Genomic DNA, 17,378 nt, shown 5'->3' on the forward strand with positions numbered 1-17,378 from the left:
TATATATATATATATATAAGATTAATGTATATAATAGATTAAAGGCAGAAAGATGGAAAATAGGTATTAAATGTGAGAGGCAACATGAAAAAGTAGAAAGATCCCTGGGCAAGTCAGAATACCTTGTATTTAGCTTCTGAAACTTGTTATCTGTATGACCTAAAGAAAATCACTTCAGTGTCCCTCCCTCAAATTATCTTGTACTTATTTGTATGTTGGAACCAACCTCTCACACTTTCCTCCAGTAGAATGTAAAGTTCTTTGAAAGCAGGGACAGTTTTTCATTTTGCCTTTGTATAAATTTTTCGTTGTTATTCAAGTGTTCTTCAGTGAGTTCTGACTCTTCCTGACCCCATTTTGGGTTTTCTTAGTGAAGATACTGGAATGGTTCACTATTTCCTTCTCCAACTCATTTTACAGATGAGGAAACTGAGGCAAACTGTTTTTAATGACTTGCCTAGGGTCACATAATTAATATGTGTCTGAAGTAAGATGTGAATCAGGAAAATGAATTTTCCAGATTCCAGGCCCAGCACTCTCTTCACAGTGCAACCTTGTATAACATTAATTAATATTTTAATAGCTAACATTTATATTATTACTATATATAAACTATTATATAAACAGTGCTAGGCAATGTGCTAAGCACTACAATTATTATCTTATTCAATCCTACTAACAAAAACCCTGGAAATTAGATGCTATTATTATGCTCATTTTAATAAGGAAGAAACTAAGGCAAATGGAAGTTAATTCACTAGTCCAAAGTTACATAACAAGTGTCTAAGATTAGATTTGAACTCGGGTCTTCCTGACTCCAGGCACAGAGCTCTCTACACTTTGCCATTCAACTGCCCCCATATTGATTGAACCCATTGTTTGAATGTGAGGGCTGAAAAAGGAGGTAGTTCTTGGGAGAGGAAAAGCTGGTTGTTATTTACCAGCATACCCCTGCTTATAAATACTATGTACTCAATAAGTATTTGTTGAATGGATAGATGAGTGAATAAATGGATGTTGTTTTATGTTGTCTTGTTAGCCTAGTCAGGAGCTTGCCCTATTTATTCCTTTTTCTGCTTTTATGGTGCTTAGCATTTTCATTCAGATATGTCTATCTATCTCATCAATAAATGTTTATTGAATGAATTAGTTATAATTGGCTTAATTAGTAACCAACCATTCTCATATATACATATATATGTATATATATATACAGATATAGATAAATATTTTAACAGGGAAGAGAATGAGTCCAATTTTAGACACGTTCAGTTTGAAATGCTAGTTGGACATCCAGGAAGAAACACTGAGGGCAAGATGTCTAATAGGCATAGGAGGAACTTTCACCCAAAGGAAGGAAATATCAATGGCAAATACTGTCCATTGGTGCAAGGTGAGAAAAGAGGGAATGAATTTTTCAGAGCCCTTCAAATCACTTTGCATGTGTGATTGCTTTTCTCTATCTCTAAGTAAGGTCATCCCTGCTCCTCTCAGCAAATTATTATAATATAAAAAGGATGGTGATTTCTGTAGCATTGTATCTAACCTATATTTCAGGAAAGGTCATATCTATGAGAAACAAGATACCTGACCGAAATGGTTTTCTGAGAGGAACGGCTTCTTGCTTTAAAATAGATATATAATTCTGGAATAGAGATTATAGAGGATGAGGTAAAGTTGCCCATAAGAGATTGAGAAATGGGAGGTCAGGGTCTCCTGGTAGTAAAATCTCCCTGCCAAAGAATATTTATAAATGTGTGTATGTATTATATACATATATATTTATATGTACATATATGCATTATATACATATTTCTGTGTTTATATATATGTATAAAATATAATTATATTTTATACATATGTATATATATATCCAGGCTTGAATAGTGTGACCCCACTGAGAGAAGAATCTTTTCCTCATGTTTTCTAGTTTAATATACCTACCTTTGAGTTCCAGAAAAATAACAGTTTCAAATATCACTTCGGTATGATTCAAATCCTGAGTTGTGCCGATAAGAGTTGACTTCTAGACTTCCTAGAAAAGGAATACAATGTGCAAAGCAGAAATCAGATATAAATTCATTTTTTATTTCTTCTTTTGACCCATGGATTTGGGTGGGAGGGTTCTTCCTGGCTCAGTGACCAATCATATTTGATGAACACTAGCCCCTGAGACCAATGAAGAGTACCACATCCCATATGTCCTGTAGCAAGGGGCTAAATTGTGAGGCTTATCAGAAGGGACTAGCTTTGTCATCCCTGTGATGTGGATGTATAATATGTGTAACTACTAGAAAGATCTTTGGTTAGCAAAAGTTTTCCAACATGGGAACTTTTCAATTTTCTTTGTTGTTCCTCCCATATAATATTCCTACTCCTTTGCACAGGTTTTTCCCCTTACCAGGAATATTCTCCATCCTTTTTGCCACTTTAGAATCTCCAGTTCCCCAAAGGTGTAATTTAATTTCTATCTCTTATGAGTGGCTTTTATTAAGCTTTCCCAATGCTAATGCCTCTCCCCTACCTCATTACACTGTATATACTTCTTATATGTGTATATTCATCGAGGTATCTCAATGGATTGAGAGCTGGCCCCAGAGTTCAAGAAGATCCTAGTTCAAAATCTGCCTCAATTTTTAGCTATGTGACCTAAGGAAGTCACAACTTCTCTCAGCCTCAGTTTCCTCATCTGTTAAATGGCAATAATAATAGCACTCACTTTCTAGGGTTGTTTTGAGGATCACATGAGATTAAATTTGCCAAGTGCTATACAGACTTTAAAGCACTAAATAAACTCTTGCTCTGATGTGGATAGTATATATCTGACCTCTCCTCCCCAAAATGAAAATCACTAAGGGCAAGGATAGTTTCATTTCTGATTTTGTATCACCAGGATCTAGTGCAGTGGTCAATACATAATAAGCTTTGATAAGTGCATGACCATTGATTGAACAAGTGGCAATCAATTCCACTATCACAGAGTGCGGTTGTGCCCATGACTTAGAAGGTAAGTGCTAAGCAATTTTCAGAAGCACTAAGAGGTCAAGTGACTTGTCCAAGGTCTTATGGTATTAAGAGATGGGAACTGAAACCAGATTTGTCTGTATACTTTCCCCCTCAGTCAACCCTAACTATCCACTTCTCTAATCTGTCCCTCTCTATAAGTCTTCATGTGCCTTTTACTGTTGAAAACCTCTCTTCCCACCCTTGTATCCTCTGGGGACACTTAAGCTTGTGTACGAAAAACATTCACATCAGCTAAGTAGATATAAGAAAAAGAAACCTGTAAACAGGCAAAATAAAGCAGAAGCCAAAATGATTCTTCTCATTTTAACTGCTCTGTGAGAAGCTGCAAAGATCAGATGTTCAGTAGCCAGACAGATGAATGGTATCTGACCAAGGAACATCTGTGTAATGATAATTATGTTGCTAACATTATCTGAAGAGCCATTGTGACTAAAGAGCAGATGAGAAACAAACATACATAATACAGCAGGCCATCCACCCATCAAGCAAAGCATGATTATTATAACACTACAGAAATTAAGTAATTTCAAAAGAAAAACCTATTTTTCATGCTTTTGGCTCCTTCTCTTTAAAAAATCTAATCTCAGATAATTTTCAGTAATTTGTCTGTACCCGACAGTATCATTTCAGCAATGGAGTAAGAGAATAGCAGGAGTCCCAGGGGTGGTCCACTTAATTTCTTCTCCTCTGACCCTTCATTTGGGCACCTAATTTACCAGTTGCAAAGTTCTAAGGGACAGGTTGGGTGGTATATTTCTCTGGATTCGGTTTAATTTAATTTAATACATGTTTAGATGCTCTAGAGAACTCACACTCTAACCCTAAATTTGTTTCTAACCCTATATTCATTTCTAACCCTAACCCTTGGCAGCAGGGAGAGAAGGGACATATCCCAAGAAGGAGAGACCCCAGGAGAGCTAGGGAATTGGTGCCCCCCCCCCCCCCCCGATTAAGATCTGGCCTGGACAAAGGTAGGGGATGTCCTGACCTTCTGATTTCCTTCCCAACCACCACTTCCCCTTAGACAGCAATTAGATCTCTCCCCAGCCTCCTTCCTGACCCTTGAGCTCCTTGGGGGACCCTTCTCAGCTCTGGCACATAAAACAATCTTTGAAATTTGAAAAAAAGAGAGGACATTAATTAATTATATGCCCTTAATTTGGGGGTTGTGAATTTTTAAAAATTTTCTATAACTATCTTTTAGTGTAGTTGTGTACTTAAAAACATTCTGAGATAGGATCAGTAGGCTTTACCAGATTATCAAAAGGATCCATGACACCCAAAATAATTAAGGACCACTCACTGCCTTAGAGGTTTAATGCAATAGATTCTTGCAATGTGCCAGGTATTGAGTTAGACATTAACAATAGGGACAACACCACCACTTAGAAAATTAAATTTAGAATATAAACAAAGTAATTCCTAGGGGAAAAGTTGTAGTGTGTGGGAGGAAGAATCTCACTCACTCCCTCTCACTTTAAAATGAAGCAATTTGAGGTCTAGAGTTGGGGATTGGATTGACTTATCCAAGGTCACAAATGTAGTAAATGATTGGGCCAGGTATAGATCTTATTTCCTCTCCATTTCTCCCTCTTTCCCCACAACAGCACACTACTGCTAAGATGGAAATGTCTGGCAAGGACTTTCAACTCTTTCCACCAAATTCAGATTATTGGTCTCAGGCTCTACCAAGTGAGCTCATCAGTTATTGGATCTCTGACCCCCCCTTCCCTCGACTACATTTTGCCTCTTCTCTTCAAAGATAGGCTCTCTGGAGAAGATCTGATCAGCTTTCAGTTGTGTTCAAGAATTTATAAAATTTGCCTGGCCCTGATCTATAAGGATATGAGAAGGAGAAGTTACGGGTCCCAGGAAGTAACAAGTCCTAAGGTTGAGGAGGAAAGAGAAAGGGGAGAGGAATGGAATGAATATAGTAGTTTCTGGGTTAGAAAAGGAGCTTTTTTTTGTGGTGTGAGAGAATAAAATGAGGTTATATTTGTAAAGATCTTTATAAACCTTAAAGCACTATACAAATGCTGACTTCTTCCTCTCCTCCTTCCCCTTAGCCTAGGCTATTCACCAAGGTCAGTTGTTTCCAGAATCATATGGTTATACGTAAAGATTGTTTGTCAAACTGAGCTAAAGTAAAGTAGGAACTGCCTATGTGTTATGAATCATTCCAGTCACAAAGTTTTATTCTTCATTTTAGACACAAGGTCTACTAGTAAGTACTTCCAATAATAAACTTTCCTTTAAATCTTTTATTTTCTTTTTGAAAAATTAACATCCATTTTCTCTTCTTTCCATTTCCCCCTCCCAAGTTGAAAAAAGAAAAACTCCCAGTAATATGTATAAAAAGGTTAAACAAAATGTTCATCTTGTTCATATATCCAAATAAAAAAAGTCTTATTCTGTATCTCACATCTTCTATCATGAGTTACTTCATCTGTCAGTTGGAGAAAGAGTAAACGAGTTTATGATATATGAATGTGATCGAATGCTATGTGTGCTATAAGAAATGATGCAAGAGATGGTTTCAGAAAAGTTTGGGAAGACTTACATGAAATGATAAAGAGGAAAGTCAACAGAACCAGAATAATTTGTATAACAACAGCATTGCAAAGACAAAACAACTTTAAAAGACTTAAGAAGTCTGGCAGTTGCAGTGATCTTTGCATCACTAACATTTTCATAGTGCTTCAAAGTCTTTTATTTGAGTCTCAGGACAATTCTTTGAGTTAAGTACTACAGGTATTATTTCCCCTCTTTTACAAATGATGAAACTGAGGTTGAAAGATGCTAGGTGACTTATTAGGTGACAGAGTGAGAGAAGAAGGATTTGAACACAGGTTTTTTTTACTCCATATCCAGCAGTCTCTCCAACAATCCTTTCTGACTGTCTGAAGACATTCTATCCTAACTTGAAAAGCATTAAGTGATGAACCTTTGTTAATATTATTTTGATACTCACTGAATTTACTTAGTAATAATAACATAGGATGAGTATCCAATAAGGATAATGAAGCACTTGTCTGGAGTGGACTGACAGCCAGACCCAGAGATGGGAAGTCTTCAGTTCAAATCTGGCCTCAGACACTCCCTAACTGTATGACTATGAGCAAGTCACTTAACCCTCCTTGTCTAACCCTTGCCACTCTTCTGCCCTAGAACCAAAACACAGTATTGATTCTAAGATGGGAGGTAATATTTAAAAATAATAATAATAATAAAAGTCATGGAAAAGTATGTAGGCAACAAGGAATAGAAATTCCAGAGAGTGAAATAATTGTGGGGGAAATTCTCTTAGCAGAGAAAGGCGGCGATGGGATCAAGAAGTTGACTTTGATGAGAAAAACCATTTATAAGAGTAAAATAAAGATAGACAGAATGAGAAATTATGTCAAGTGGGAAGGAGATGGAGAATAGGGAATTCATGGCAAATAACCCCTATTTTCTTGGGCAAATATGAGGAGTTCCATTATAAGGAGAAATTCTTTGCTGAGATGGTGGGAAAAGAGAAAATATTAGAGACTTATGGAAAGAAGATAAAGTTTAGTTTTATTGCTGTGGGGACTACCCTAGAGAATTAATTAGGGATGAGTTGAAATATTGCTTTGCTTCAATGAAAGCCTACTTGAGATAAAATTATAGCAGACCCAGTTAGTATGTTTGCATGGCATCCTTCAGCACTGTTCAGCAATGAATAGAAGCAAGAGGAAGAGAGTGGGAGTCATCTAAGATTGAGGTTTGACAATATATAAGTAGCAATAGAATAAAGGGGCAAAAGAATCTTAAAGAAGAGAACAGTGTAATGTCGAACTAGTTAACTAGTGCTAGACAGGTCAAGATTGGGACTAGAGGAGAATGGACAGATTAGTGGTGATGGACTTGGAGCAGATGCAGTTTGCTGAGCAAATTTCTATTCTAAAATTTAAAGCATCCATTTTCTAGGGAAATTTAATTTTAATGTTCATACATATGTATCATTGATATTTAGAAAGAAAAGAAAAACATAGAAACATCTCACTTTATGCTATATATTCTAAAAAGCATACAAATTCTTTTTATGAGAGAAAAATAATTTAAATACATTCTGGGTGATTATTATTTGAAATCTTATTAGTCCTTCTGTAAATCATTTTGTACATATGAATACAGAATGGAACAGGAAGGGAATAAGAATTCACATAGCACCTACTAGGTGCCAACCACTGTGCTAACTGCTGCTTTACACATATTGCAAATAGTCATTGCTTACTTCAGAAAGAGATGATTTCAGAATCAAAAGACCTTGTTTCAAATCTTCACTCTGCCATTTATTCCCTGGATGATTTGGGGCAAATTATTTGGCTTCTCTATGCCTTAGTTTCCTCATTGATAAATGAGGTGGTTGTGCTAAATAATTCCTACTGTGTTTTACGGAGCTATAGCTATGATGTTAAAATGTCTTTTGTGGGATTCTGATCACTCTATGTCAGGTTCCTATATGCATATATATCTATCTAATTTTTATTTTGAGTATTCTTTACCTGTACAGTACCTTTACACTCTGCTTACCTTTATGTTGTCAAGTAGCCTACAGCAGAAACTAGATCTTTTCTATCCTCTACAAATCCCCGTAATATTTCTGATAGAGTGATGTGCATCCTGGGCCCTAGGTAAATATTAGCTACTGTTGATGCTGCTTTGGCTGATAAGCCCCTGCTCCGAAGCCTGAGGTGGATGCAAGAAAGAAAGAAGCTTTTCTCTTCTAAACTATCGATTGGCTCTTGCATGACATTTAATAAAAACTTTCCATTACCAGTTGCATAACAGCAATTAAAACCCTCATCAAATCTATCTTAACTGCTTAGAGTTTTCCACTGGGGAGCATTTGCCTTGGCAAACATCTGCAGTAAAAGGCTATTTAATCTTCATAACGGAAACAGCCAGTTATGCTAATTCATCTCTTTTATTGTCAGTTTACACTGGAATCTCATGCAGATTTGGTCCTTTCCAAAAAAAAGTGCAGCAGAGTTCTTTGCTTATGCAGGAGAAGCCAACTAAATTCATGATGATGAGATCCCTGTCAACTGAGTGCTCAAATGGGAGCAGGCTGGACATCCACTTGAGAAACTGTATAAGGCAGTGATGGGCAAACTATGGCCCGCAGGCCAGATATGGACCCCTGAAATGTTCTATCCAGCTACAGGACATTATTCCTAATCTGACAAATACAATGAATAGGATACAATACAATGAAACTTCTAAAGAGTTGCCTTAGAAACAGACTAACTGATGAGCATTTCCTTCATTTGGCCCCCTCTTTAAAAAGTTTGCCCATCACTGGTATAAGGGATTTGTACATGAGGTAGAACATGGCGCTAAGGTGACTTCTAAAGTCCTTTCTAATTTGTCTTCACAATGCAATTATTAGGAAAATGTTGTATAAACTAAGGCCTTCTGGAAATGAAACTGCTATCCTTTTATGTTAGAATTGAATTAGATTAATAATTTCATAGATAGAGGAGACTGGGCTGGATAATATTTGCAAACTCCTCAGCACTTTCAGTGTTCCTAACCTGCCACAAACACACATATCTTCTTGACACTAGTCTTTTTCCACTGATGCAATTATGACTGAGAACCTGAGAATACCATGATGGGGGGAGATAGTATGATGCAGATGAATGAATATTTGGATGTTAATGAATGAGTTGGAATTAAGAATCTTGGCTCCAAATTCTGGTTCTGCCATTTATTAAGGGCATAACTTGGGCAAATCCTTTGGCTTCTTAGTCTCCTTATTTATAAAAGGAAACCCATAGATTTGATGACCTCTATGGCTGCTTCTGGTTCTAAATGTAAGATCCTAAGATCTCAAAAAAGAAAAATCTTCAGGTGATCCAAAAACAAAGGAAAGTCACATAGAAGGTATCAGAAGAGGACGGCATATTGCCAATTTTAACTTGGGCTTGAAAAATAGTTTGAAAGAATCTTGTAAAAAATCATGTAAAAAGTTCAACTGGTCATGAAGTATAGGTAAGAAAAAATGAATGGATATCTTGAAGCTGTCTTGGCATTCAAAAAATGTCAAAAGGAATGAAAGAAGGCTTTCAGTCTATTGAGGAGCTAGGGAAAAATAGGGATCACACAGGATGAGAAGGTAAGGATGGGTTACTATTTGCACTAATGGAGGGAGTACCTGCTCCTATGAGATCACCAACCCTATTATGAATTGAATTTATGTTCCAACTATTTTCTTCTCAAAGAGTGGTTCTTACCAAATTATAGAGTGTGTCATTGTGGAAAAGTAGAGAAAAATAAATTTTTGTCAAGTCATCCCATGGCTAGAGAATCTCAAGTACATAAATACACACATACACATACATGAAAAAAAAAGATTTTTTACTTTTATTTTAAAAAAAAGAGAAATATGAAATGTGAATGATCCTGAAACTACATTTCATTTTCCATTGACTTGCTCTAAAGGAAGGAAAACAGTGCTTTTCATTATCCTGACTTCAAAATTCTTTCAGAACCATAGCATATCAGAGGTGAAAGGAAACCTTATGAAAGAATCTAATTCACCCCTTTTATAGATGAGGAGAATGAGAGCCTAATACTCAAGTGATTTGCCAGTTCATACATGGTAAGTAGAAGAGCTGATTTGCCAACCCACATTTTCCCACTTCCTTATATTGTTCTTTCTACTATTCTGTGATGACCTTCTAATATCATACTCTAATTCCCCTCATCTTCAGTCTCTGCTCCAGATTCTACAGAGTTATGAATAGGGTAGAGTAATCAGAGAAATTCCTACAGCATTACCACACCTAGCCAGGAGTGGTTTACATGAAATCCACCTATGAATTAATACAACTTAATTCAATTCAGTAGCCATTTATTAAGTGCCTATTATATGTCAAGACACCATGCTATGTGCTGAGTATTCAAAAACAAAAATGAAATAACCCTTGGCTTCAAGTAACTCATATACTGTTGGGGGAAAACAATATGGAAACTACATACAAACTAAATACAAAGTAATCTTGGTGGGGGGAGGAAGAATAGTACCAATAACCAGAAACATCATGGAATATAGGATCTTGAGGTCAATCATCATTTCAGATGAGCTACTTAGCCTAGTCCCATTTTGCTTCTTTCTCCAGGGATAGACTTCCGAATAGAAGCTTTAATGTTTCTCCCTGAAGTATCCTCTTCCTCCCACCCACTATATTTCTCCCCATCGTCAAGTGCCAAATTTTCTAGTTCCAGCTCAGCCCAAGATTATGCCTTTTTTGCTCCTCCCCACTGCCAGTTTTCTCTTTTGAATGTTTTATCATTTCTCATGAAGGCCAAAGAAATAGCTTTTACATTCATGCCAGGCTTATGATCCCCAGTCTATCCCTTCAAAGGTTTCCAGTTGAGCACAATCAAAAACATGGAGGTTTCTGATTTGGAAGACAGGGGGCTTTGCCTTCCAAAATCTTTGGCTTTGCTTCTTGGCGGCTTCGTGCTGGCTTTGAAGCATGGAGGCTGCCCTCTCTCTTCTTGTGGGTTCTTTCCAGTGTTAGAGGAAATCCACTCACATTCTCCTTTGGTTGATCCATTTCTTTTCTTCTTGAGATTTCAGCCTTTCATCTTGAAACTGAAAAAATCCCATCTGTAGGGCAGACCCTGGTGCTTATGGCAGAACATGGAATGGAGAAAAAAAACAAACAAACAAACAGCAAACAAAAGGAGTAAAACTGTGTTACAAATGTTTGGATGAAGTCCAAAAATAAATCAAATAGGTATTTACACTTTAAATAATGTGCTGAATGTTTCTTTACTGTAAACCCTTCATAGTAGATCAATACCGTTTACACCACTCACTTGCAGGGAGCAGTAAATGTCCTTCACTCTGCCAGTTTTCTACCATTTAACATTGTTAAAAAGGTGGCTTTCTGCATTCATTGGGGTGTTTTCTTCCAAACTGGAAATAGATCAATTAGTCTTGGTGACATTCATTGTGGACCCAGACAGGAAAGGGACCTAGGGTAGGGAGAAATGAAGAAAGGCAGAGAAATGCATTTGTTTTCAAAGTTCATCAAGTTATACTCCTGGGCAAACCATAGCAGAAAATAAGGGTTGTATTTCCCCTACCATGTAAATAACTGGTTCGCTACAGGTGTACTATAGATTGCCTCATAAATTGATTTAGCTGTAAATGTGAATAGCTGCACAGTGGCTCCCAAATTCCAGCCCCTGACATTTCTCATGTCAAATGACCTCAACAGCACTGGAAATTGGTGATCAATGCCATTTTAAAATGAACAGATATTCATTATTAATAAACACAGCAAGGGTGAAACAAGGCAATTAAGTGAAAGTAAATTAAGTTTTTTCTTTTCTTTTTTTTTTTAAGAAAGATATGCTAACTGGTGAGTTAAATTAACTCTTGCTTCTCTATCAACCCAGTAGAGTGATGATATTGTATTATTAAAACTATTGTTCATTCAATAGCCAAATTCCAAAAGTGGATGTTATAGAAGAAAGGTTAATTGCTTTCTCTACTGCCTTGGGGCAACTTTGCTTTTAGTTCTGTCAAATAAAAACTGCTGCCTCAGTGGTTCCCTTGTCATGGTTCTGTCTCTCCCCTGCTTTGTGTTTCATGAACTTTGTTTTCTCTATTTAGCCCCTTTCTCTGTCTTCATTCTTTCACTTTTCCCTACCCCAGGCTCTCCTGATGCTTTCACAGCAATTTCATTTTCAGATTTTTAAGAAAATAAGCATACGCAAATAAGATTGAGCAGAGGGAAAGAGGCCAGGAAACATTTAAAAATCAATCTACCCTTTTGAAAAAAAGAATAAAATTTAGTTTAATTGAATAAACATTTATTAAGACCTACTATGTGCTGGCTGTTGTTCAGTGGTTTTTCAGTTGTGTCTGACTCTTCATCACCCCATTTGAGATTTTCCTGGCAAAGATATTGGAATGTTTTGCTAATTCCTCTTCCAGCTCACTTTACAGGTGAGGAAAGTAAGGCAAAGAGGATTAAGTGATGTGCCCAGAATCATATAGCTAGGAAATGTCTTGAGACGGATTTAGACTCAGGTCTTCCTGACTCCAGGCGCAGTGCTTTATCCATTGTGCCATAAAATCTATTTTATCTGGCAAACTATAATATACCTGCATTGAAACAAGAACCAATTATTTACATGGAAGGGCAAATCATGGGGGTGAAATACTAAGTAGTGAGTAGTTTTACAAATTTGAAATAGAAAGCATTAGTTTCAAATTCTACATCTGCCCATTTTTATCTAGATCACAGCAGTTAGTAAATCCTTGGCTTCCTCAGTGGTAAAATATTAGGGCTGGACTAGATGACTTCTAAGGTCCCCCTCAGTTCAAGGACTATGATCCTATATATGACATTCTTTGCAGTTGTTCAGTCTAAGCAATTACTGAATGAAATTCTTTTTTAAAGTTTGCGATGCTCTGCAGTTGAATATTAGGATGGTTAAAGAAATAAGTTTGCTACGAAAGAAAGACCAAAACACATTACCTGAGCACAATTCAAGGACAAAGAGAATTTAGAGCTGGGGACATCAGAGAAGAATTCAAGGAATAGATAGCTCTTGAATTGATCTTTTAAGAAAGAGAAAGATTAAAGAGATGGAGATATAGAGGGAGTATATTCTAAATTTATGGTACTTAGAATACACAGTATCATTATTGGGGGGGGGGTAGTCAGGGAAGTAGCCCAGTGGGTAGACTAATAGTCCTAGTGTAAAGAAGAAATATATTCAAATTCAGTCTCTGTCACTAGTTGTGTGACCCTGGGCAAGTCATTTAACATCTATTTGTGTTAATCCACTAAAGAAGGAAATGGCAAACTAATGTAGTATCTTTGCCAAGAAAAACACATTCAAGATCTTGAAGAGTCAGATAATATTGAACAACAAAAACAACAAAAGGGAAATTTCATATTGGGCCGTTAGTGTGATTTGGCTAACAACCAAGTACATAATGAAGGGTCTAGTGAAAAGAAGCTGAAAAAATATTTTTAAGTTATATGGAGGGGAACCTGAAATGCTAAGGTAAAGAGCTTGCTCTCGATCCTCTATGAAATAAGATGTTCTGAGAAAGGGAGTTGAATGGTTAGAAATGTGCATTAAGAAGGTGATTTAGGCGGCTGTAAGAAGGATGGGTTAGAGATGGAGAGTAATATAATCCTATTTTTATGTTCTTCCCTGATCTACTTTGCCCTGTATGTATTAGATTAATAAGAATTTCATTCTCCTACAATTCTGATGATGAGAGCTTTCTTGATAATAGTCAACTTCAACATCATCAAGATCTCTCCCCAAAACTATATCTGCAAGACAAAGTTTTTTCTTCTTATTTAGTCATTTCAGTCATATCTGATTCTTTGTGACCCCATTTGTTGCTTTCTTGGTGAAAATACTAGAGTGGTTTATCATTTCTTTCTCTAGCACATTTTAGATGAGAAATGAGGAATGTGAAGCAAAGAAGTTTAAGTGGTGTACCCAGAGTCATACAGCTAGGAAATGTCTCAGACTGGATTTGAATTCAGATCTTCCTGACTCCCAGACTGTGAGGCCCACTGAGGAAAGCAGCCATGCTTGCCTGAGATTTCTGGCAAGGTCCCAATCTCTCACACAAAGGTATTGCTGCTCTCAGCAACACCAAACCCTGAGTCCCCCCTCACTCTGAAGAGCAAAAAAGCCTTTGGTAAGGCTTTTTTCATGACTGAAAGTACAAAACCTGCATTTCCCCAAGAACAGATTAGCAATCACTGTTTCTCAACTTGCTTATGTCTATAATAGCAACCCTAGTAATGTTCATGTGTGAAGTCATTTTCATAAACATCCTGCAGAAAAGTAACACCCCCCCAAGAATGTTGTAATGCTTAATAGTTTACCCTCTATCAAAGTCTTCTTTTTGTCACAATAAACAAAGATCATAGCATCCAGTCATGGTGCCATGATTCTTCTGCTCAGTTCTTCTCAGGCATGCTGGACTTAATCTTTCCTGTCTCTCTTATCTCACTCTCTCTCTAGCCCCTAGTCTCCCTAGCACACATTCTCTCTTCATAGCTACAACGACCCTCAGATCCAATCACTCATCACCATGCCTTCTACACATGGCACACGACACATGGTACCCAAACAGGAACACCACGACACAGGGCCAGTGGTCAATTCACTGTATAATCTACTTGCCCTTTGATTTTGCCAACCCCCTTTAAAGAAGTCTAGAAATATAGATTCACCAAAAAGTATTTCCCAATGTAATTAAAAATGTCCTGGAGAAAAATCAACAGGCAACACTGAAGATTATGAGGTTCTCCAGATAGAAAACATTTCATGATTGTATGAAGTACCAGAACATCATAGGGCTTCCAGAATGAAAATCAAATCACTCAAAAGATACCACTAGTCATTCATGTTTTTTTTAAAAGTTGTTAAAAAATATTGACCAGATTATACTGCAGTTGTATGCTCGATCTCAGTAAGTTAGTCCAAGGATTTATCTATCTTGAACAGACTCTGTGGATGGACAATGAATTGGACCCAGAATTGAGCATTAGAAAGAGAATGGACTGGATCCTAATTCAGAAACTACTTGTCACTTCAGTAATTCCAAGCTACAAGTCAGTCTTTTTAAAAACAACCTTTTCCCATATTGCTATATGGTTATGACTCATAAGGAACACTATAATCTCTAGAAATTTTAAAAATTTGCAAGTGACCCAGGTGGCAATAAAAGATACATGGTGTGTATAAGGCCTCAACACATTGTCAGAAACTACTTTTGTTGGAGAAGTGGCATAAAATGTGACAGCAAAAACATATGTGGGCTTCCAGGGGTGGAGCCAAGATGGAAGAGTCAAGATGGCAGAGTAGAAAAAGCAATCGGTTGAGTTCTGCCAACATTGCACTCCAGACCACTTTAAAATAACATTTCAAATCAAATTTTTGAGTGGCATAGCCAACAGAAGGTCAGAGTAAGACTTTCTTCCAGACTTAGACAACTTAGGAGATCAGAGAGATCCAAGGCACAAAGGTGGAGGGTAACACAAAGCTCACGTATGAAACACCAGTGGTGGGGCCATGTGGTAATAACAGAAATAGCAGCAACTTTGGCATTTCTCAGGCTAGAGATGGTGAAAGGATTTGACAATCATCAGAAAGATTACAGAAGATCCTTATGCAAGCATTAGATGCAGGACCAGATGTTATTTAGAAATACCATTGCCTGTACCCACTTCTGAGTCATAGTTCAAAGACAGAGAGAAGCACTTCAGTCAAAGGAAGTGGAAGCTCTGAGGGGCTGTATCATTTCTGCTTCCAAGGGAGCAAAGGTCATTCCTGCATAAGGATCAGAATGCAGAAATGAAGAGCAGTGACCACACTCTCTCCAGATCATACCACCCTGGAAGTACTGAAAACTTCCAAACCCTCAGAACTAGCTCTAAAAACAGCAAAGTAAAAACTTTAAATAAAATACCAGCAAGGAGATCATGGAAATATATCATAATGATGATACACTCTTATCAAGTGGGTTATACATTAGGAATGTAGGGCTGGTTCAGCTTTAGGAAAACAATAATTGACCATATCAATAACAAAAATAATAATATCAATAGATACAGAAAAACCACTAATATTCCAAAAATGAGAATTCTACTTAAATTAATTTGCTTATTCAGTAACATAATAATCAAACCATCAAAGAATTATTTTTAGAACTAGAAAAAAATCATATGGAAGAATAAAAGGTCAAGAATATCAAGGCAAATCAATGAAAAAAATATTAAAGGAGGTAGCCAAGCAGTTCCAGATTTCAAACTATATTACAAAGTAGTATTTTAAATTTGGTACTGGCTAAGAAGTAGAGCAATAGAGCAGTGGAATAGATTAGGTACACAATACATAGTAGGAAACGTCCATTATAATTCACTATTTGATGAACCAAAAGATCCAGGCTTTTGGGATAAGAATGAAATATTTGACAAAAATGTGCATGACTGTACATGTATAGTCTATATCAGTGATGGGCAAACTATGGCCCGAGGGCCAGATGTGATCCCCTGAAATGTTCTATCCAGCCAGCTGGGTGACATTATTCCTAATTTGAAGAATACAATGAGTAGGATACAATACAATGAGACTTCGGAAGACTTGCCTTAGAAACAGACTAACTGATGAGCATTTCCTTTCCTTTGGCCCCCTCTTTAAAATGTTTGCCCATCACTGGTCTATATCAGATTGCTTGCCTTCTCAATGAGGGGGGAGGAGTGGAAGGGAGAGAATTTGAAACTCAAAAATAAAAAAAATGTTAAAAGTTTGAAAAAATATTTTTATAAATTAAAAAATTATCAGATCTTTATCAGGTATCTTTTCTAATAGACAACATATTGTGGGATTCTGGTTCTTAATCCACATTACTATTCTTTTCTGTTTTATGGGTGAGTTCATCCCATTCACATTTCACATTTTGATTATTGTGTTTCTCTCCATTTAACTTTTCTCCTTTATCATTCTCCTTCTCTTTTTCTCCTTTCAGCCTTTCCCTGTTTATAATGTTTTTGCTTCTGTTTACTTAGCTCCCCAAGTATCCCTTCCCTTTTGTCTGTTGTCCCTTCTTTTTTTGTTACCCCTTCCCTTCTTAATTCCCCATTGGGTAAGATAGATTTCTACACCTAATTGAGTGTGAATATTATTCCCACTTTTCACCAATTCTGATCAGAGTAAGATTCAAGCATTGTCCACATACCCCATCTTCCCTCCCATTGTATCGATTCTTACATGCCTCCTCATGTAAGATATTTTACCCCCAACTTTTTCTCCTTCTCTCTTTCCCAGTGTATGACTTTTCCTTATCCCTTCATTTTTAAAATATCATACCATCGTATTAAACTTACTCCCTGCCCACTGTCTATATATGCTCCTATTAATTGCCCTAATAGCAATAATGTTAATTGTCTGCAGTAGCTTAAGTATTCTAATTACTTTAAGTATGTTAAGCACTTCAAATATAATAGATATCTTAAGTATTTTAGTTATGACCTTACTATGTGATAAGTTTAACTCCATTGTTTCCCTTTGATTACTTTAAGTAGATTAACTACTTTAGGTATCTCTTGTACTAGACAAATCTTAAATATCCTAGTTACCACTTTCCTCTGCAAGGATGTGATTAGTTTAAGCCCACTGATTCCCTTGAATTCTTATTTTCTGTTTGCCTTTTTATACTTCTTTTGAGTGTCAAATTTGATCATCGAATTTTCTTTTTAGCTCTAGTCATGTCATCAGGAATGGCTGGCATTCCTCTATTTCAATAAATATCCATTTATTCC

The sequence above is a fragment of the Gracilinanus agilis genome, chromosome 1 (genome assembly GCF_016433145.1).
Source record: "Gracilinanus agilis isolate LMUSP501 chromosome 1, AgileGrace, whole genome shotgun sequence".
Taxonomy (NCBI): Eukaryota; Metazoa; Chordata; class Mammalia; order Didelphimorphia; family Didelphidae; genus Gracilinanus; species Gracilinanus agilis.